The sequence below is a fragment of the Quercus suber genome, unplaced genomic scaffold (genome assembly GCF_002906115.3).
Source record: "Quercus suber isolate HL8 unplaced genomic scaffold, Cork oak 2.0 scaffold_877, whole genome shotgun sequence".
Classification (NCBI taxonomy): Eukaryota; Viridiplantae; Streptophyta; class Magnoliopsida; order Fagales; family Fagaceae; genus Quercus; species Quercus suber.
In genome coordinates, this window is record NW_027070306.1 from 130,189 (window position 1) to 154,540 (window position 24,352).

At 33.9% G+C, this 24,352-nt stretch overlaps 1 long non-coding RNA gene and 1 other non-coding gene across 3 annotated transcripts; one reads left to right on the forward strand and one right to left on the reverse strand.

The window, feature by feature from the left end:
* Positions 1-1,115: 1,115 nt before the first annotated feature.
* Positions 1,116-2,428, reverse strand: LOC112012341 (uncharacterized). 2 transcript variants are annotated; one of them, XR_010626825.1, is made up of 3 exons: positions 2,311-2,428; positions 2,033-2,116; positions 1,116-1,479 (listed from the first exon to the last, which is right to left on the reverse strand). It is a non-coding gene; the product is annotated as an uncharacterized LOC112012341 (transcript). The 2 variants fall into 2 exon arrangements; XR_010626824.1 differs by having other exon boundaries at positions 2,021-2,116.
* A 15,664-nt stretch (positions 2,429-18,092) lies between these two features.
* On the forward strand, positions 18,093-23,166 carry LOC136065194 (uncharacterized). Its single transcript, XR_010626826.1, has 2 exons — positions 18,093-18,289; positions 22,917-23,166. It is a non-coding gene; the product is annotated as an uncharacterized LOC136065194 (long non-coding RNA).
* Positions 23,167-24,352: the final 1,186 nt, after the last annotated feature.

The following is a 24,352-nucleotide window of genomic DNA, read 5'->3' on the forward strand; positions in this document are numbered from 1 at the left end:
TTTTTTTTTTTTTTGGGGCCAAGCTAGTGGGTTCATTTAAAATTTTATATAAATTTTTTTTTTTTTTTTTTTGGGCCAAGCTAGTGGGTTCATTTGAACCCCCTGGGATTAGGGGTGTCCACGGGTCGGTCCGGGTCAGGTTTGTGCCCAACCTGGAACCGACCCGCTCAGGTCGGGTGGAACAAAAACAGACCCGCAACTGACTGCCGGAGACGTCGGGTCGAGTCGGCCGGCCTTAGGGGAGCGAACGGTCGGGTCGGTCGAGTCTAGTGATGAGCGACGGCGAGCGGAGGAGAAGATCTCTCTTTGTCAATTTGAGTTGAAGGCCGATCGAATCTAACGGATTCTTGCTGGATTTGAGTAGATCGGAGCCTAATCTAACCAAGAATAGCCAGATTTGTGTAGACCTAATTCAGATTTGTGTAGATCTAAGTCAGATCGGAGACTAATCTCGTCGGATTCTCGCTAGATTTGTGTAGATCTTGAGCAAGGATGGCTAGATCGGAGCTAAGGAACACTGGATCTGAGCAGAAAGGAAGACCAAGGATGGCCGAATCGAAGCTAAAGAACACCAGAACGTCACCAAATCTCGAAGGATCTTGTCGAGTTTGGTCAAAAATCGTAATATTTCACCAGAGAGGATGAGTGTTTCGGTTTGGGTCGGGTGTCACGGGTTTTGAAATGTGAAACCAGCAACCGACCCGCATGGGGTCGGGTTAGAGAATTCGGAACCTCGTCCGACCGCCGGAGACGTTGGATCGGGGGGCGGCGGGTCGAGCTCGGGCGGGTTGGGCGGGTTGCCGGGTGGGTTGGACAGCCCTACCTGGGATGGCTGTAGAGCCACCCCCATGTTTAATGCGATCATTTGAACCCCCTTGGAAACATTTTCAGAGTAATACTAGCTTTTAGCTTAGCAATGAGATCATTTAATTAAGTTTTGAATTGCACAATGTAAATTCAAGCACTAAAGCATATCTGAATCCAACAATGAGCCAACAAATTAGTGAACAAAGTTCAAAGATCAGCCATTTTGAAGGTTAATGAATTCCATTTCTTATTCCAATATTGATATGGTTAGTAAAGAAACAAGTTAACATAACAAATCAACACCAGTCTTAGTTTCTCAAAATAGGTAACAAAACTCAATATCATCAAATCATGTTCAATAAAAGTATATATGCCCTATACTTAAAATGTTCTACTCTAAGTCCCGTGCTGAGTTATATCTATTCAACATACACCTCCCTGTTCATGTCATAATTTTTTTATAGGACCTGATCATATATACATAGAAATGCTGGTCAAGTGGAACTATGGAAAACCAAAAGCAATGGAGTAGCAATGAAATCTATGGAATCTAACTGGAATGCAGGGCCGTAAGCCTTGTGTATATAAATAAGTCCTATTTCCATTGAACCATAGCCATGAATGTCATCAGGGTTATCAACCAATGATAATGTCCTTGTAGAGTTGAAGTAGCTGTGAAAAAAAGAAAACAAGTCAATCAAATGAATCAAGCAAAGGAAGCTTAACCTTAAGAACTCAGACAACTCAATTTGTATACGAAGTTTTAAATTGTGAATTCATGAAAAGATGTTGGAGTTCTATAACCGGAAAAAGAGACTCAAATCAGTAAAAGTTGTTAAGGGATTGAGGGGCTTATTTAGTCAAATAAGAGAACAACCCTTTTGGTTGTTTTTATGACAAGTAATCATTATTTTTAGATGACATATTTCTTCCAGAGTATTTTCTTTTCTTTGATTGCACTCGCCTTTGCATTCTAAAGAAGAGGAAAACTACTCTAGTAGTCAAGATAACAATAGAATTCAGAGGAATTGCTATGTTTGTTTAGCTCCAAGAAAAAAGGAAAGAAAGAAACTGCTCTGTTCGTAGATTGAATAATAAAATAAAATAAAACGAGTTAAATCAAGATATTACCATATTAATGTCCCTCTATTTATCTTGGCAAAGAAATAAAGCAAGAGATGATTTATATGCAAGTCTAAATTGCAAAACTCACCATGGTTCTTACCATCATCAGACGATACTTGTGTTGTAGAAGTAGATTTGTTTGAAGATGATATTCCCAGGTTTGAACAATCCATTCCAATTGCACCTAAAACACAAATATTAAAACTAAAGTTGGGGATTCTCTTCTGACATACTACTTGTACATAATACATTAGAAGAAGACATACTACTTGTATACATTAGATATGTCATATGTTAATATTAAGTTTTAACTGTCCACACCTAAATGTATCATTTTACCCATAACAATTTTCTTTAGCAACTTGTAGGCGCACTTACAATCTTGGAAACATGGCAAGGAAGTATCATTGAGAATATTATAATAATCCTTTGCACATTCACAGCTATATGTTAAATTTGATGTTTTGTTGCAAAAGCCACCTCCACAGTCGGTCCAGTGGCATGCTGTAAGACCAAAATAACAAAATAAATAAATAATTTTTTTTTACACAGCTATATGTTAAATTTGATGTTTTGTTGCAAAAGCCACCTCCACAGTCGGTCCAGTGGCATGCTGTAAGACCAAAATAACAAAATAAATAAATAATTTTTTTTTAAAACTGCAACTATGAGTCTATGTCACATAAGCCGAAAAAAAATGTTATTACGATCCAAGATTGATTCATTAGCCCTGCTCCCTTTGTCTTGGACGGGTGAGGAGGCATTCATGCAGGAGTAATTGATGGTACCTAAAAAAATCATCCAAAAACTATCAGCATCATCAAATCATGGAATTCATTAATTGTTGCTAAACTAGATCAAATGTTTAATATACAATCATAACGCTTATCATCCAATATGTAAAACAAAAGATTACACTTCAGGTCAGGTACAAGATCATCATCACATCTTTACAAGTGTTTAATGTTTATCCCTTCCAAGTTAGTTGGACAGATATCAACGCAACACAACTCTATGAGATAATTAAGAGTGTGATTGACATACATCACCAACTTTAATTAGTATGTCTAATCTTGATATTGTAGATTATGGACTGTTATTTGATCTTGACATCTTGTTCTCTTTGCAAGAAATTTAGTCCACTCTGCTTGACTACTGTACTGACCACACAATTTTATCTAACTTTTAGTTTAGGACCCCTTCAACTTTCCCAAATAAACCATATTGAACTACAAAAGTGTTCTGATACCATCAACAAACACCACAAAAACTAATAAAAATTTGGCAAGCTATTGCTACTCATCCAGTAATACAAATACAAAGCAATTCATCAACAAATTCTTTTGCAGTGTGAGGGATTGTAGTCATATATTCACACACACATAATCCACTTGGATTTGAGAGAGAAAGAGAGAGCTCTTACAATTGGGAACCACACAAGGTAGAAACTTGAAATTTTGGGCAAGGCCAAAGTTAGCTTGCTTCCACCCAGGATCGCATTCACATTCAAACAAGAAGAAAGCGCTTTGATTTGATGGCTTGCAAGTTCCTTTTCCACATACCACTTCTTTGCACACATCATCTGTGGTAACAAAAAGAAAAGAAAAAGATAATCAGTGTGACAAATTTCATTTCAATCCCAACTTATGGTCATACAGATATGAAAATCAAAAAAGAGTGGAAGACCCAGTTGTAAGAAACTGCCATGATGGGAATTAATAACAGTGTATACAGAAAACCAATAAAGAATGAGCTTAACTATGACTCAGAAGGTGAAAAGAAATGTAAAGATACTAGGAGAGAGAATAAGTAAAAGGTTTAACAACAAACCAGAGACATGAGAGAAAAGAGGGGGCAAAAGGTTGCTTAAAGCAATCCAAGGTTGCAGAACAAGCAAAACTACAGGAAAACCAGTAACACAAGTGGAAGCCATGTCTCACACAAACAAGGGCAGAGTGAGAGAGAGCAAAACTGTGCTTTGTATTTAATGGGCTAATCGAGACAATTTGAAAAAACAGGAAGCTTTAATTTGTTGATGGAAGTGGGAAAGCTATCGTGGCTGAGCAATAAATGCTTACATGGCCAGGTGGGTTGAGTCGTTGGATGTTGGGGTATGGTTTTTGACTTTTTTGTTTTCTAGTAAATTACATGATTGAGATTTCAGATTTGGGTGATTACATTCCTTTCCAAGAAATAAGCGTGCAGCAGCTATACCGTTAAAATCGATTCTAACCGACTAAAATTGTTAGGTGGTGTTAACTTTTAAGGGTTTATTGGTTGGATTGAGTTGTGAATTATTATTATTTTCTTTTTACGGCAAATCAGATTAGATTTGGATCATAAAATTTACAAATTTATCGAACTCTACCCACAAATTTTGAATATATATTTAAAATTATAAAAAAAAACATATTCAATATATATTTAACAATATATTATACAATTTTATTATTTACTTTTTTTCTCCTTTTCTTAAACAAAATCCAAACTCTAGATGTAGCCAACCAGTTACTCTTGCCCATCCTTAACGACGTTGATCCTGCCACTTTAGAGCTTTCTCCAGAGGAAGAGGCCGTGGAGGCCGAGTTGAAGAAGAGGATGAGCGGGAATGCCAAGTTGTCATATTGGGTTAGTTCCTCTTCTAAATTCTCCGTGGCTGTCTGTCGTGCGGTCTTCGTTGCGTTTTGGTTTTGTAAGTTTGTTTTTGGTTATAATTATTCTTCAGACTCCTGCATTTTAAATTGCTAAATCCTAATGAAATTTTCAAATCACCAAAATGAGAATACAATTTACTTTTAATGGAAAGCACTAGAGTTAAATTTCTTTTTTTGATAGGTAAAAGTTAATTTAATGGAAAGCACTAGAGTTAAATTTCTTTAAATCATATATTTTTCAATCTTTCAAGAATCAAGATCCAAATGATCAACTTCTTTAGAATGCAAGAATTAAGCATTACAAAGACATAAGGACGATAGAGTAGACAGAAAATAAAAATGCTAATTAAAAATTCAAATGAACAGAAAATTAAAAATAATTTAAATGGAAAGAAGAAAGTAATCAAATTTTTTTTTTTATCCAAATACCAAATATATCAAATACAAGAGATGAGTTTAAGTTACACATGATGTAATTCTACAAAAAGTTACACATTTTTTAGACCGTAGATTTCTAAAAAATCTAACAGTTAAAAAAAGCATCATTAAGTATTATTACTTTTATCTTATTACCTAATTAATACTAGCATTCTCTCTCTTTTTTTCTCTCTCTCCTTATTTATTGCTTTCTAAGAGATAATATTTTGCTCAACACAACCTAAACAAAAAAATCTGATTTTCTAGTTGGATTGCGTTGAAGCAGCAGATAACCTTTTTTTTTTTTTTTTTATCAGATAACTTTTTCTCATCAGATAACTTTTTAAGGAAAAAAAAATTTCCGATGAAGATAGAGGCATATATTTGTGTAAAAAAAAAAAAAAAGGAAAAAAGAAAAATCTGAGTTTGAACACGGGCCACCCCGGTGGGCCATGGCTGCCAAACACTAGTAAATAAATCAAAAGAAAAGTTCCATAAATTTTTTTTTAAAAAAACTTCCAATTGGTCCTTTAAAAAACAAAAAAAAAGACCAAATTTTTTGAAAGGTAACAAGTCCAAAGGACCTGAAATCACCACGTAATGTCCGAGGATGATGTTGTTCTTTTCTCCAAAGCCAGCCCAAAGGATACCTCAGCAGTCGTTGAATGCCTTGAAAAGTAATGTAGATGGTTGGGCCAATGCTTGAATCGAAGTAAATCAGGAGTTTTCTTCTCAAAATGCACTCTTCTTCAGTCCTGCAGAACAATAAAGCAAACCCACCAAACGAAAAAGCTCAAAGCTGATGCTATATACTTGGGTGCACCAATGTTTCTCTCCAAAGACCCTACAAAAGATTTTATATTCCTTGAAGATTTTAAATTTCTTTTTTGGTAAGACTGCGTTGAAGCAGCAAGTCCAGAAGGTCTACCTTTCAAAATTTTATGGTCTTTTTTTTTTTTTTTTTTTTTTTTTTTTAAAAAAAAAAAAAAAAGAGTTATCTGCTGCTTCAATGCAGTCTTACCAACAAACAAGACTATTGTTGTAATAATTCTTTTTTTGTTGTAATACATTCAAACGTTTTTTATACTATAATACATATGCTGCACACCTTTTTCTAGACGGGTTTATATAAGCACACTCTAAAGGAACAAACAGCCATTAGACATAGATTAAAAGACCCAGAATTCAAAAATTGAAGATTATGTGAAACAATGAATGAGGTAGGTGAAACCTTTGGGTCTGTTGGAAGTAATGTAAAAGCAAGCAGGTCAAACCTTTGGGTTCGTTGGAAGAAAAGATATAGATAGCAATATTAATTTGTCCTGTACCCAAATGCAATATTTATAATGAATCACTTGATTTGGATAACAACTTTTGAGGGTTTTTGTGATATTCAATATTTGGTTATCTTTTCTCCTCCTCTCTTCAAATTTCTTCCCAAATCAAGAGGGTAAATATTTGTGGACCCGGAGTGATTTTTTTTTTCCTTCTTATTTTCTCTCTTGAATCAAACAAGAGAAAACGGTATTTTCTTGTCTATTTTCCTCTCCTCCTTTTTCATCCCTCCCATTTTCATCACAACCAAATAGGGCTTTAAAAGCACTTAAAGATCCTCTGCGCACTATCACCACTTTAAATACCAGCACACCTTGCCGTTCTCTCATTGCACAACAAACCCCTAGATTTAGCATTTAACAATTCTTTGTGAACAAAAAAAAGAGACATGCCATCTTTTACGTACTGATCAGGTCACATACCATCCTTTATGCATTGTGATTAAGCTGCAATACCTCATCCGATGAAATAGCTTAACACAAAGAATATAAAGCCAAAACTAAGGACGGAACCGGGACTCAAACTTGGGAGGCCGGCCAAAGTCTTTTGTTTGAGGATTTTAGAAATTGGGATATCAATGCTAGAGAAGGCAAGGTGACAATATCATTATTGGTTTTTCATTTTTTTTTTTAAAAAAATTTTGTGCAAAAACTATACTTTCCCATAATCTACAAATCAAATTAAAGTCATAGTAACTATAGAAATTTATTATAGTTTTAAAAACTGGATTGGACAAAAAATTGAAAAAGAGTAGTTCTTGGTTTTTTAGTCAAAATGGTGACATTATAAATACATAAAAATTTGGCTTTATTCTTTTCATATTATTCTATACCCAACCTTTTATAATGCTATATATTAATATTAATAACTACGGTTCAAGGTTTAAACCCATATCAGCTACTAAATCAATATATGCTAAAATATTGGATAATTAATAGCCCTCCCTCCGGTTCTAAAATATAAATATTAAGGGTCAAGTTCTAAAATTTTGTGTAAATTTATATACTAAGATATATTTTTTCAAAATTTTGGGGGGGGCCCTCCCCCCAGCCCCATGATAGGTCCGTCACTGGCCAAAACAAATGTATTAATATAATATATAAAGACATCATTTAACCAAAAAACTTATGAATTTGGGTCTAATTATATTATATTAATTACTCACTCTTCTCACTATTATTCTATGTGGACACCTGTACACCTAGCAATTTATACAATGCCCAACCACCACACCATCCCGGCATCCCCATTGCAAGTGCTGCCACCCTATGACTACCACTAGCTATCATCACCACCTCTTAGTAATACCCCTGCTGAAACCTCAACGGCTAGTACTACTATCTGTAACCATAGTCATCTGATAATTAAGGAATGCTAATTCAACTTGTAAAATAAGCTATTAACATGATAAAAGATGGCATACATTACAAATTCAACTTGTAAAATAAGCTATTAGCATAACGAAAGATAGCATACTCTCATTTTTCAACAAATCACATAGCCTCATGATCACCAGATCCATCTCATTCTTTGTACTCCCATCCACTTCTAAGAAGCGAATCAGATCAGTGATACATGCCATCTGCTCTTCTAAGTTCTTGATCAAAGCCGTGAGACCTCTCTCAATTCCCCCACGGCTTTCAGACTCAGCATTAGTATCAGCTAACACCGGGTGCTCAGTTGTGAGTACGGGGTCGTCATCTTCAGCCGCAGCTTCTACCTGAAATAACTCCGGCTGCTTTTAATAAGGTCTCTTCAGCCTTTTCGTCCAGAGGTAATATGGACATGTCTATTATGCCTATTGAAATCGCGATAATACTGATACAGGTATCCAATTCAGAGTCCTATCCTTTTGATTAATCATTATCATCCTTAATTTTTCATCATTCTTCTCAGAACGTAAGAGACCAATCAATTCTTCTTTGTGTTTTTCCAATTTTGGACCAAAACTTTTCAGATGATCCATATGAGAAAGATGCAAACCATATCTTTCGAAAACTGAATGACCACCCCTACGAAAAACAATAATAATAAATAAGGCAATGTTCAAATATATTCCAAACTATTACAGGTACTGAAAATAATCCACAACGTTTCATTGTTGGTCTAGTCCTTCTCCATACAGTCAGTTGTACATGCTGATCAACCGAATACAAAGTTGCTTCTTGGATCATATCCAATGGCCATCTTGATCATTTACATAGCGCAAAGTGTCAAGAATCTCAAGATGTTAACAATATTTAATGCAATGAAGAGTTTTAAGGGATTCAACTTAGGTGCACCTAATGCAATTGTAATCAATAGTTAAGATTAAAAGTTAAAAAAATAACTTTTAATTTCAATTATTAAATAAAATATATTAAAGAAAAGTTAAAAAGTTAAAGCTAAAAAATAAAAAATATAAAAAAATTTGTGAGAGAAAGTTGGTGAATTGCATCAGGTGCAACGATCTCATTCCAGTTTTAAGAATTGAGACTGTGCCAAGAATGCAAAGAAAGAGTTTTTATTTTTTTAAAGAAGAGAATGCAGTGAACAGTGAGGTATATACACATCCGTTGAAGGCCAAATCTGGATCGATTCTGAACCCATCACTTGCAATGATCTTTTTGATACTTTTGAACTTAGGTTTCTTCTTAACCTTCTTGCTTCTGGGAAGCCTGTTTTCAAGGACCTCTTCTGTGTCTGCCATGAGAAGAAGATGGAGATATTGTGGACTGAGGGTTTCAAGAAATTTCAAAGATGGTGAGGAATGAGAAATGAGGGATTTGAGTGTTGCATTTGCATGAATCATGCAAGTTTGATGTGATAAATACATTCTTGTCCTTACCTTTTGTTTTGAAAATAACAGTTTGATGTAAAAAATCTGGGTATTTTTGGAATATAGAAAAAAAGTGGAGAGAGAAAGAAAAAAGTCTCAAATATATATATATATATATACACATATTTTTTACGGGAAAAAGTCTCACATATTGGTTGGCTATTTTCATTAATACGTCCCTAATCCTTCCCTTGTCCTTGTACCTGTCCCCTCCCATTTCTTCCCTGCTTTTTTGGTTGGAGCAACTTTCAAATTAGGGTTGAAGTTTGTTGTCCCTCAAGAATATCCTCTAGGCTATAACCCTCAAGCATTTTTGTTGTCCCTCAAGAATACTCTATAACAAATAGTAAAGACACATGAATTAATATCACAACTTACATTATAGAATTTCAAAAATCAATGTTATATTATCAATTGTTAATAATAATAATCTATATATATAAGCAGAGAGAAAATCCAATTAGATTTCAATTGGATTCTCAATTTTGCGCCACTTGTCCTAACCAAAACTCAAAAAAAAAATGTAATTAGATTATAAATTTGACTCAAATTTTGTGTCATGTATCTTATCTAAATTTTCTATTTTTTATGCCCAAATAAATGATGCATTAACATTTAACACAGAAGTCAAGAAAACCACAATAATAGTGCTCATTAACCTAAGTAAGAACATCTTACCTGCACACTTTTATGGAGATTATAAATTGGACTCTAATTTTGTGTCATGTATATTATCTAAATTTTCTAATTTTTGTGCCCAAATAAATGATGCATTAACATTTAATACGGAAGCCAAGAAAACCACAATGATAATACTCATTAGTCTAAGCAAGAACATCTCACCTGCACACTTTTATGGGTGATCTCAATAAAGTCTGGAGCTCTTCTAATTCCACAACCAGAACCAAGGAGTCTAACGAGAAAGACTATAAAAGTAAAACATGATCTCCTCCTAATTCCATATCATCATCCCATGTCTCCTCCTCTCTTAACCTCTACCAACTAGATCCACACACTACCCTCTCCTCCTCCTTACAGATTTCTCAGAGCAAGTCCGGGTTCAAACACAATGTTCAATCCCACTTTTCCTTACTGACACTCTCATACATTAGCGTTTCATTGGTGCCTCCAAGAAGATTCCAAGCTCAATGATAAGTTTTTATTTTTTAATGTCCCTTTATATATTTTAAATAATAAAATGCAATATTCTCTTTTTTTCTTCATTGTAGCATCACTTAAGTAATAAAATGCAATATTCTCTTTTTTTTATTCATTGTTTTATCTAATGCTATCCTATGTATGATAAAAAAAAAAAAAGACCAATAGCATTACTTAAATAATAAAATGCAATATATATTTTTCATTGTTTGATTTAATTCTATCATCCGTGTGATAACAAAAAAATTGACCAATAGCATCATTACAATTAACCAGTCCCGTGCGGTAGCACGGGGTCACATACTAGTAATAATAAAGTGATGCCTAATCAGTACATTAATTTTTTAAAGTGATGCCTAATTAGTGCATTGATTTTAGAGTAATGATGCTCTATATAAAGTTAATTTTTTATGCTGAATTCTTATACATATAGTATAATCATAAAAGAATTTATATATTAGTTAACAGTTTTGTAAGTAAGTGACATATAGTTTTCTTTTCTTTATTAATTAAGAGAAACAAAGTCTAAGAGATTTGGGGTTCCAGTTAGCTCAACAGATAAAATTTATGATGATTGAATAATAGATTTAGGGTTCAATTCCCGCTTACACTAGAAATTGATTAGTGGCTTGGTTTAATAATAAAAAGTTATCATTAAGAGCAAATATCATAGGTTGAAACTCTCTTAAAAAAATTTAAATTTCTCTTTTGTTATAATACTGAATAATTTTGAAAAAAAGAAGACGAAGAACCTGGGTATAACTTCTTTTTTTTTTTTTTTTTTGAGAAGCTGGATATAACATGGTTGTGGTATTGAGTAAATATTATTAGAAATATGTTAGATCTGCCCTCCTTTTCTTGGGTCATACCCATTCGTTCTTATTTCTTTTTTAAAGGATAATATAGATTATAGACTTTTTTTTTAAATTTTTTACAAGATAATATGGACTGTTGCTTGAGCTTGATAAGAAAATAAATTAACAAAGTTTTAATATCTCAATTATGTTCAACTCGTTTACTATTATTGCTGACAACAGTTTCACCACATTTTTAAGCTTTCTAATTTAATCTATCCTCCATTCGTGGGTGAGTCTGATATACTCTTCCATGAGTCATGACAAGAATAACACGTAGAGCTCGATCACTTAATAATATTCTTAATTCTCCCACCTTTCAAGATGCTAATGACTTTATACATACATATATATATATATACATATATAATAATATATATAGACACACACACTTAAAAAGGGCCGATCCAAATTTTTACCTAACTCTTTTTTGAAAAGAAAATGTTTACCTTGACTAAGGCCCCCAAGTGGGAGGGGGCCCCAAAATTTTGAAAAAGAATGGAGAGTAGAAAAAAAAATTAATTTCAGATAAAATTCCAAGTAATCTGATACACGCTAGTGACCAAGGAATGAATAATTTAGAACATCTTTGTAAATTTGTAAATATTGGTACCCAAAAAATTCTTTGGTCTAAACAAAATCAATTATCCCAAAAATATCCGGTTTAAAATTCAATTGCATAAAGTGCAAATCCGGTTTAAAAAATTACCCATTGGTTCTACTCTTCCTAACTCTCTCTCACTCTCTCTCCAAAAATATCATTCTTACCTAACTCTCTCTCACTCTTTCTCTCCACTGGTTCTACTCTTCCCTTCACGCAACGATACCTCCATAGTCCTCATATGCATTTCCCCAACACGGGATGCACCTCTGGCAATATGTTGACCATATTAAGCTAGGCTTTCTAAAGTTTCAAATGCATTCCTAATTTCCAGACCATGAGTCAAGTTTAGTCCTCATGTGCATTTCCCAACATAGGATGCGAGTCTGGCAAACATGACACCCTCCATGATTGATATTCTTTGTTGACTATTAAGTTAGGCTTTTTAGTATTTATTGTTATTATGTTTTTGTTAAGTCACGTTAACGTCTATGTCATCATTTTCTTTTTTTAAATAAATATATATGTATGTAGATATTATTGTAATGTATGCAACGATACATTATGCCTTTACTCATTCTCAAAACTAATTATAACTTAACTATTATGATATGTATCGCAAGGGCTATAAATGAGCCAAGCTTTGCCTAGTAGTGCGTGTTTGAACTTAATTTGTTAATAAAAATCAAATGCTTAAGTTTGGCTTGAGCTTGAGACAAGGTTAAAAACAATATTTGAACTCGAGCTTGTGAGAATGCCAAAAAGTTTGAGCTCGGCTTGACTTGGCTTAGCTTGATTAATTAGTCAAACTAAGCTCGAGCTTAATATTAAGCTCGAGCTTAATATTAAGCTCAAACTTGAGCTCAAGTCAAGCTTTTTAGCTCGAGATCCAAAAAAATTGCATAATCAAATGTTTATATCACCAAAAATCAAGTAAACAAAATAATAATAATAATAATAATTTTAAGGGCAGTTTTTGGATCCTAAGCCCAAAAGGTAAAAGGATTAAGGTCCAAGGAGCCCAATACAAAAAATTTGTAGAGAGTGGGCTAAAAACTAGGTTTCAATGAATTGGACAACGCTCATAATGGATTAAAGATGGAAAAAAAAAAAAAAAACAGGTTTTATGTGAAGAAATCCTTCCTCGGCAAAGTCTAATGAGAGTAGTTCTTGAATATATTTCTCTTAGACTTGATTACAATTACAGTTCTTAGTGCTACATTGTTTTTTCTATAGATTCTCAGATGATCCCCCTATAATGGTGTCTTTCTTCCTTATATCCAATTCTTTTGCTTCATCTCCACCCGCCACATGTAGGTCAAGTTGCTTGCTTTGATCCCTATCCTATCAGCACATTCCTCAAGTCTTTGGAGGTAGCTGTAAGGCTATATATTACTGTTCAAGAATTACCTCCACATTAATGCGATAAGAGAGTTAGCTACAGAGCATTTAATGTGATGGCAGCATCTTTCTCTTAGATATTTCTTAGCTCCCCCTTGTCCTATTCTCTCATGATGTTTATCATTACCAGTAGAGTTGCCCTGAGCACTACTCTTGATGGCAAGTCAACCCTTTTGACCTCTGCTTTGCTAAGCAGATGACACATTTCTCCTCGAACTACCTTCCTAAACCCTCATGACTAACATCCTTCCATAACTCACTGATTTGTACTTCTTCACTTACGTCCACCTGTCCTCGAGCTGCTAAATTTCCTTGAACAAGACTCACGGCCCAACATACATTCATGGGCCTTTCATCCCTACAATAATAATAATATACTTATTTTATCATGCTTCTAATTCCTCCCATGATTAGATAATTTTCAAATTACAATTTTACATAATTAAATCCATCCATTCATCATTTATTGTCCATAGCTTGAGTAATTGTTCAAAATAAAATTTTTACATCTATATTTGTCATTTGTGCAACTATAATCTTCACAAATCTAAATAAATTAACATTCCAAAACATAGGGGCGGAGCCACATAGTGGCTTGGGGGGGTCGTGGCCCCTGCAAAAAAAAAAAAAAAATTCCCATTAGCCTATGAAGAAAAAAATAAATTGGCCTCCCCAACATTAGACAGCCGGCCCCCCTATCCATTTCTCACATATTCTCCCAACTCACTCCCAGCCCAGGAACACCCTCAATCAAAAATTAGGAAAAAAAAAATTTATCTGTTCTACTTTCAAGCAAAATTAAAAAAAAAAAAAAAAGCCCAAAAAAAATTTGAACTAAAATTTGAAAAAAAAAAAATCTAACAGAGGCAAGCCCATGGCAAGCCAAGCCCACAGCGAGCCTAATAAATTACAGAGGTAGCTCGCTCATGGCAAGCCCACGGATTCTCAACCAAAAAAAAAAAAAACCACCAGTACAGAAAATCAGAAATCAAACCCATTAGTCAAGCCATCACGTCACTGGCAGAGAAATCCAATCCCTAATGCAGCAGTATACAAAGCAAAACCAAAACAAAATCCAGCAAACCAAAGACAGGTGTTTATCAAAAAAAAAAAAAAACCCAATACAGAGCAAACCAAAACCGCCCCTGCCAGCAAACCAAACCCACAGACCACGGTCACGTCGTCGTCGTTGTCGCCGCAGCAGCTTGCTCGTCGTTGTCGCCGCATCAGCTTGCTCGTCATCGTCGCCACAGCTCACATCGTCGTCGTCGTCGCCCTTCATCGCAGATCAAAGATCGTAGATCCGATATTGGAGATCGCAGATCAGAGCTCTGTCTCTGCTCTGGTGCTCGGTGCTCAGTGCTCTGCTCCCTTCGGCCCTCCCTCAAGGTATTTCTCTCTTTTTCTTTCTAACTCTCTCTCAGTCTCTCTCTCTTTATCTCACTGAAATGAAATTTTTGCAGATCGCCGTCTCTGCTCGCTCCGGTGCTCCCTCTGGTCTGGCCCTCCCTCAAGGTTTTTCTCTCTGACTCTCTCTCAGTCTCTCTCTCTCTCTCTCTTTATCTCACTCTAAAATGAAAAAATGAGATGAAATTTATGAACGGCTCTCTAACTCTCTTTATTCTTTAATAGGCTATCTCACTAAGTCAGCCAATCAGAGATGAGAGACCTAAAGTGGGTCTCTCATCTCTAATTGGCTGGCTGTTTTTGTCTTTTTGAATTTGGCTTTATGCCTTTATCTTATCCGTTTGGGTTGGTTAGTGTGTTGGTGTTGGTGTTGGTGGGAATGGAATATTGATTTTCATTTAGTGTAATATGTGTTGTGATTTGTGATTGGCATTGTGAAATTTTCTGATTGCAGTATTGTGATTGGGCCACATGTTGTGCTTGTCTTCTGTCTGTTCAGAGGGGACCGTGGGGTGGGGAGAGAGTAGATGGGCTCATGGGCTCACGAGGCCGAGTAAACAGTAATTAAAGCAATGTAACGTGCAGCACATTACACTGTTCTAATTATTGTGCTGCACATATAATGTATAATGTTCGGCTCTTTTAGTGTAATATGTAGAAGGGGCTAAACAATATAACAAATTAAAGTAGTATAATTAATGACAAATAAATTAAAGTAATAGAGTTTATTGTTGTGCTAAACAACAAAAATTAAAGCTATATAATTAAATTAACTAATACATTATAAAAAACAAATTAATTAAATTATTTTTGTTTTCATTTGAGGGGTTATTATTAATTAAAGTTGTATTAAAAATGGGTTGACTGTTTAAATTATAGTGAAAATTTTATTTTTTTTCTTGAGTATGAATAACATTCATATAACTAAGTAAAAATTTCTAATTAAAATTTTATTTTTTAAAATTCTTTTCAGGTTAATTTTTGAGTCATATTCTTAAAGCTAAAAGAATTATGAGCAAACGAAAAACAATTGATGCATTTTTTAAGAAAAAAGATGTTAGCAATTCATAAATTAGGACACCTGTGGCTGTAGAAACAAATGTTAATACTTCAATGCCTGATGAACACCCCTCCAAATGTCCAAAACTTCAATTTGAAGAGATAGATCATGATCCATGATCACGTAAACAAATATGTGAATTCCCTATTAACAAACAAGATGAAATCCGACGAGCTTATTTCAAAGAAAGTCCATATCAACCTAAAAATAGAGATTATCCATACAATGATGATACTCATCATCGTCAATTTCAACCTTCATGGTTTGACTCACTTAAAAATTATATTTAGTATATCTCTGTTACAACCCGGCCCCCCCAAGTATTTAATCTTGGCTACGCCCTTGCCAAAACATATATGAATAAATAAACTATAAATTAACATTCCAAAATATATGTGTAATGTCATGATAATGAGTTTATTTAGTAAATATATATCAAGCTATAAACGAGCTTGAACTCGATGTGTTTTGTATTGAGTTCTATTATTCGTAAGTTTGTTCACAAACAACATTTTTTGCTTGGGCTTGACTTGTTTATCAAACAAGCCTAAAACTAAAATTTAAGCTTGGTTTATTTATAAATAAATGAATATGAACGAGTTTTTTATCGAGCAAAACTCGAGTTGTTTACGAACAGTTTGGTTCATTTACAGTTTTATGTACCGCTTCTTTGTAAAAAAAAAAAAAAAAATTCATGACCGAAAGAACAAGGAAAACGCGAGAAAGTATTGAACACACAAGTTAAAAAAAACACATCAGCATATTGAACACGCTTAAATTAAAAAGACAAAATTGCCCCTGAAAATTTTCAAAGCCCCGCCCTCCATTAACACACCTTTCCCCTTTTAAAAATCAAAATTTACTCTCACCATCTCTGCTCTCTCCCTCTCTCTCGCACCGCACCCTTTCTCTCTCCAAAACCACTGCCTAGCATTGCCGCCGGAGCCACGCTGCCGATCATCACCAGTTCCGACAGGACCGGCCTTTTGTCTCATCGGAAAACCCCAAAATCGTCTCTCCCTCTCGTTGCTTCCAAACCAATAAGGTTTTCTTCTATCTCTTTTTCTATTTATTTTCTATAATCTATAATCTATAATCTATATTGCCCTTAGCAATAAATGAAGAGGAATTTGGTAAATTTTTTTAGATACCTCTGGATTATATCAACATAAGTCATGTTTATCGTTGGCTCTATATACCCTGTTCCTTCGGTTTGCATCATGGAACCAGGTGGCGCTAGATTCTGTTATGGAACCTTGCTAATCTTAAAGAACCGTCCTAGGGGTGGCTCCTGGTTAACCAGGTACCGTACGCCATGTGATTTTGTAAAGTTTGTTTCCCAAAACATTGAGAACCCAAAAGACAATTCTTTTGGGTTGCAACTGTTATTTTATCATGTGCAAGGCTTTCGGATTTGGAAAGAGGGTACTGATATAATAATAACTAGTCGTTAACCTGGGTAATGCACATGCTAGTTGTGAAAATTATATTTATAGATAATTGATGGTTAATAAGTATGAATAAATAAAAAATGAAATTGGACTATATGTAAAAAAAAATAGCTTACCTAATTTAGTTAGAATTTTTCACATAACCTTAATCCTAATTTGTTCAAAATTTATTTAGTTTTGGAACCCTTTATTAAATTCTAAATAGTTCTAATTAACATAGTTGAAGACTATATGTAACTCTTTTCTTTTTTTTTCTTTCTTTTTTTTGATACCATAGAAAACAGTTACAGGACACAAGTTATATAACATAAGATTTGGAGAGATCCAACAGTAATTGAATCGAATAATGAACAGCTAGAGAATTGAAGTTACTTCTAACACATTACACTCGATAGTTTTTGGTACAAAAATGGTGTGAAAAGTTAAACCTTATTAAGTTAGAAAATGCAAGTCTGTCATCATAGGTTGTTCCTGCAATCTTGGTTAACTTCTTCCATTGCAAAGCTGTTCAATCCTTTTGCAACCATTGGCAAACAAAATTAGTCTAAATCCAAGCTCTCTAGCTCTTATTGCCACTTCACGATTGCATCTTGAAATGCTGCTGGGTAAGATGTTGACAGACTGCTAGGCTCCCCCACTAATATTAGATCTCCCTTCAAGTCCTTTGCTTCATATGTATAGCCACTCTGTTTCAATTTCCTTTTCCTTCAACAAACTACTTTGATAATGAGTTGCCAATCCCTATTGGAGACATCTTTTTGAGTTGGTATGCTGTGATCTTGATATTAGGATTGTCCATTTCTAAAGGCCTCTTGGTACCTGCATATGTAAAAAAAAAAAAAAAAAAAATCATGACCGAAAGAAGAAGGAAAACGCGAGAAAGTATTGAACACACAAGTGTAAAAAACACATCAGCATATTGAACACACTTAAATTAAAAAGACAAAATTGCCTCTGAAAATTTTCAAAGCCCCGCCCTCCATTAACACACCGTTGCCCTTTTAAAAATCAAAATTTACTCTCTCCATCTCTGCTCTCTCCCTCTCTCTCGCACCGCACCCTTTCGCTCTCCAAAACCACTGCCTAGCATTGCCGCCGGAGCCACGCTGCCGATCATCACCAGTTCCGACAGGACCGGCCTTTTGTCTCATCGGAAAACCCCAAAATCGTCACTCCCTCTCGTTGCTTCCAAACCAATAAGGTTTTCTTCTATCTCTTTTTCTATTTATTTTCTGCATTTTTCACATCTTATTTGTATGTTTTTTTTTGCTTCCCGAAATTACTTGGGTCTCTATTTTCTTGATGGTGGATTTGTCACCATAATCTCACCTTAGAAGGGTTTTATTTTTATTTTTATAACCAAATCTCACCTGAAAATAGACGTTCTGTTATGGGGTGAGAACAGCTGATGTTGCAAGATCTATATGACGATGGATTTATCTTTGCAGGTCTGTTATGGGGTGAGATTTGGGTGTTTTTGTTTAGGGAAGAGACGGGTCTGATGGGGTTGGATTTGGTATTGTAATTTTGGGTTTATCTTTCATTCCTTGTTTTAGTTTTTATCCCTATTTTATTATCAATGTCTATAAACTTACATGAGATTGGACTTCCTAGATTAATGTTGATGATTCCTTGCAGGTAATATATGAGTATGATGTTACTGGAGTCCGACTTCACGCTAGTCGTCAAGCTGAACCGTAAGATCATATATTGCTAGCAGTGTACTTTGTTACTTGCATATAGTCTATAATCTATATTTCCCTTAGCAATAAATGAAGAGGAATTTGGTAAATTTTGTTAGATACCTTGGATTATATCAACGTAAGTCATGTTTATCGTTGGCTCTATATACCCTGTTTCTTTCGGTTTGCATCATGGAACCAGGTGGCGCTAGATTCTGTTATGGAACCTTGCTAATCTTAAAGAACCGTCCTAGGGGTGGCTCCTGGCTAACCAGGTACCGTACGCCATGTGATTTTGTAAAGTTTGTTTCCCAAAACGTTGAGAACCCAAAAGACAATTCTTTTGGGTTGCAACTGTTATTTTATCATGTGCAAGGCTTTTGGATTTGGAAAGAGGGTACTGATATAATAATAACTAGTCGCTAATCCGTGTAATGCACATGCTAGTTGTGAAAATTATATTTATAGATAATTGGTAGTTAATAAGTATGAATAAATAAAAAATGAAATTGGATTATATGTAAAAAAATAGCTTACCTAATTTAGTTAGAATTTTTCACATAACCTTAATCCTAATTTGTTCAAAATTTATTTACTTTTGGAACCCTTTATTAAATTCTAAATAGTTCTAATTAACATAGTTGAAGACTATACGTAACTCTTTTCTTTTTTTTCTTTCTTTTTTTTTCTTTTTTTTGATACCATAGAAAACAGTTACAGGACACAAGTTATATAACATAAGATTTGGAGAGATCCAACAGTAATTGGATCGAATAATGAACAGCTAGAGAATTGAAGCTACTTCTAACACATTACACTAGATAGTTTTTGGTACAAAAAAGGTGTGAAAAGTTAGACCTTATTAAGTTAGAAAATGCAAGTCTGTCATCATAGGTTGTTCTTGCAATCTTGGTTAACTTCTTCCATTGCAAACCTGTTCAATCCTTTTGCAACCATTGGCAAACAAAATTAGTCTAAATCCAAGCTCTCTAGCTCTTATTGCCACCTTCACGATTGCATCTTGAAATGCTGCTGGGTAAGATGTTGACAAACTGCTAGGCTCCCCCACTAATATTAGATCTCCCTTCAAGTCCTTTGCTTCATGTGTATAGCCACTCTGTTTCAATTTCCTTTTCCTTCAACAAACTACTTTGATAATGAGTTGCCAATCCCTATTGGAGACATCTTTTTGAGTTGGTATGCTGTGATCTTGATATTAGGATTGTCCATTTCTAAAGGCCTCTTGGTACCTGCATAAAAGAGATTTGGCAGTGAGTGAGAACAACATTTATCAGATTTGGGGTCTTGCCATCATGAACCACTTGATTTCTATGGTTCCATAAGGACCATAGAATGGTAAAAAGAGATTGAAGATATAGGTCCTTTTCTTGATTGACTATATGTAACTATAAAAAGTAAAATTTTAAAATATAGATTAGAATAACAATGTAGAAAAATAGCTTTTCAAATGGTTATCTGTAGGAAATCCTATGGGATGCAAATTAAATCACAATTAGCAACTTGCCCCATTGTTACTAACGGATGCAAATCTTGAGAAGATTGTTTTTTTGTTAAAACTTTGAAAACAGCTTACATTGATAATATGAGACAGAAATAATTCAATAACCTACAACAGAACATTGATTATTCAATAACTGAAAACATACTTGCATTTTGTTTATAGTAAAAATAAAAAAATAATAATAAAAAGAAGGAAAAGAAGAACAATTATGAAAATTTTCAATTTATAATTAACAATACTACTTTGGAAATGAACTCATTATCTCAAGTCTCAAGCAAAGGAAAAAAAAAAGAAACTTAGAAACTCATATGGTCTATATAGATTTAAGACTTCAGTTTAGCACATAACATATGCAACAATGATAATTGACAATTATCAGTGGTATACTTAGGCTTCCCAAGCATTAGCGGTATACTTTTTCCTTATTCCCATATCTACATTAGATTGGCTGAAATCACAAACATGAATTATACTTGATGCAAATGTGCTGCAAAAAATATTAATGATAAATACGAAAAAAAAAAAAACTTTTGAGACACTAAAGCATGACCACCTTGCCTGGGTCAATTAATTGATGTTGCAGCATCTCTTTTTTCCATTCTCTCCAAGAGAAATTGCTAGAAGTCTTTCTTCAAAATCTTGTGCTATAAGACTCATTATCCTTTGCATAGTCTAACCTTTTATCTATGGCCACTAAATCCTTTCCATACTAGATTTTCTTCTAGCATGTGCAAAACATATACTGGAATAAGCATAAGATCTCCTGCCTAAACCATTGGAATTTTGGAGACTTCTAATTCGTCATTCTTTTATTATCTTTTTTCCATTCACAAAGCCCAAAATGTTGAATACAAATCTCCACCATGTGCTCATGGCACTGGGCATAGACCCAAACAACCTGACTCACCTGAACAAACCCAATCTCAACCCTACTCGTGGTGGTGGGATGCTACCAAAGGTGAACATTCATGAGTAACTCGCTGCCTTTAGTGTCTATTTGCGGTGTTCTGGTTCCATGTTTAGCAAAGAAGTCAAGATAGGTAATATGCTCCATTGCCAGTTGCCGCATACTTCCCGTGGCCTGCCACTACTTGGATACCTACCCTTCCTAGGTAACGAACTTTATACGAAATTCGAGGAACGGGTAGGGGTCCATGGCCCAATCTTCAAGGTTTGGCTTGGATAAAAAATTATTATTTTTTGGGTTAAATGACAATTCATTGAAAGAAGCTAAGGAACTTCAGCAAGTCCAAGACAGAGCCTATTGAAGTACATTCCATCGGGGTCTTTCTTAAAAACATCAACAAGAAAATATTAACGTCGCAGGCGGATTATCAAAAGAAATAAAGTCCAAATCCCAGTTAGATCCCATTTTAGCGAACATCTATATTCTATACTTTGGTTTGTTTGCCGAGCGCAATGGTTAAACTGTTCCTTACGCCATGTTATTTTTTTTTAATAAGATGTTATTTATTATTCAATCAATAAATTTAAGTTTTATGTATAATTTTAAATTACAAAAATTTGAAATTTAAATATTTAATTAATGATATAGTAATTGATATTTGATTTTATTGAAATTTTGTAAGCATTGAGGATATAATAAGAACAACCAATTTAACAATTAAATTTTCTAAATTTATACTCAATAAAAGAGATATATGAATAGTTTGAAAGATTTTTTATTTGTAAAAAGTCAAAAACAGCCTTTAAATTTGCTGAAATTTTTTTTTTATGAAACTTATGTTCTTGAAACTCAAGTACCATGAAAATTTTTCAAAATTTTTCTATGAAACTTGAGGATCATGGAAAACTCAAGTTTTCTAAACTCAGGTACTAAAAAAATTATAGACCCCTGCATATTTCTGAAATAGTGCTAAAACATTGAGGTGTTTGGTAGAGTAGTTTGAATAATGTTGTTTGTAATTTTTTGAAATACGTGTAAATGAAAAAGTGTGTAAAAATATATGTAATGTTGTTTAAAATGTGAAAATGTGAGTTTGAGGTTGATGACCAAATAAGCCCTAATAATCTCGAAAGAATATCGAAATACGGTGATACTATGCTATTTTTGCCTTGATTTATGTATTGCAGAAAGGATAGTTTGCTTTCAATTGAAATAAGTAGTTTTTACGACAGTCTTAAATCATGCATGTCAATCACTCAATCACACCTTAATCATTAAACATGTAAAATTAAAATTAAAAATTAATCTTCAGCTAAAGTACAATATCAACATTACATCTTTACAAATGTTTAATGTTTATTTATGATTAGGCTGTGATTGACATACATCACCAACTTTAATTAGTACGTGTAATCTTGATATTGTAGATTATGCACTGTTGTTATTCGAACTTGCTCTCTTTGCAATAAATCTAGTCCACTACCAAGTACAATGACTACTAACTATACAATTTTATCTAACCTTTGGGATCGCTTAACTTTCCCAAAAAACCCATACCGAACTACAAAAATATTCTTTTTGATGAATAACTAAAAAAAGTATTCTGATGCGGTGATGCCATCAACAAACACCACAAAAAGTTATAAAAGTTACCATGCTATTGCTACTTATTCAGTAATACAAAAACAAAGCAATTCATCCACAAATTCTTTTGCAGAGTGAGAGAGAAAGAGAGAGCTCATACAATTGAGAACCACAGAAGGGAGAAACCTGAAGTTTTCAGCAAGGCCAAAGCTAGCCTGCTTCCACCTAGGATCGCATTCATATTTAAACAAGACATTGCTTTTATTTGATGGCTTGCAAGTTCCTTTTCCACATACCACTTCTTTACAAAAAAAAATTCATAATTAGTTTGGCATGATTATTTTTGCCAACTTATTTTACTATTCAGTTCTATTTAGCTCAAACAGACCCTCAACGTGACAAAAGTCATTTCAATCCAGTAACAAACTTAGGATTTCAAGTTAGGGGGCGAAGATAAGTGAAAAAAAAAACCTTTAAACAAGAAAAAAAAACTACTTTAAACAAGCAAAAAAAAAAAAAAAAAAAAAATAAGTGAAAAAAAAAACCTTTAAACAAGAAAAAAAAACTACTTTAAACAAGCAAAAAAAAAAAAAAAAAAAACTACTTGTTGTTACTGAGTGTGAGTTTGACAAAAATTATTTTTGCTAATTTATTTAACTATTTAACTTATTTTTGTTACTATTCATGATCCATTATACTTTTTGGTATTATTCATAGGTTTCACTATATTATTTCAGCTAATTTTTACTTTTATTTATTATATTTTCAGTAAAATATTTTCAGTTTCAGCAAAATAAACAGATGCTATTCAAACTCTAAGTAAAAATGACCGGCCTACAAACTGAGTAATATGCATGATGCATTAAATATAAATTTAATATTTTTCAATTTATAGATTTACTAGTTTTCAATTATAAATTTATCTAATTTAAAAATATTAGTTATACCATTATGAATTAGGGGCAAGACCCAATTTTATTTTGTTAAATTTAAGTGACATTTTTATACTATATTATGTATTTGTCTTTTGTCTCTTTCTCTCTATCTTTTTTTTTGCTGAATGTCTCTTTCTCTCTATCACTCGCTCACTGCCCCAAATACAATATTACCCCACTGCTATGAATTTATAATACGCTACTTTTCGGACAGACTCATCCTCTATATTATAATTTTATTCACAAATCACAACTCACTTCTCACTGTCTCAGTGTCTAGATACTCAGCAGCTGCAAAAACAAATAACACAGAGACTCCCAAACACAATCACAGGTTCACAAATTCAAATTTAATTCACAATCACCCTCAGGAGAGAGAAAAAAAAAAAGAAAAAGAAAAAAACTACAATCACAGATTACAGATTCACAAATCACAAACATTATAAACGTATGGTGTGAAGATAGAAAACTCGTATCAAAATAAGTGTTAGGTTTTGAAGTTAAATGAGTGAAAAACAGCTGGAGCAGATAGGATTCAGGATGGAGGCAGCATCGGCCAGCGTCGGCGGCGTGCGTGAACCCTGATCAGTCACTGGGTAGATCGGCTGCTCTGGTTGGTCATGGACAGGGTTGC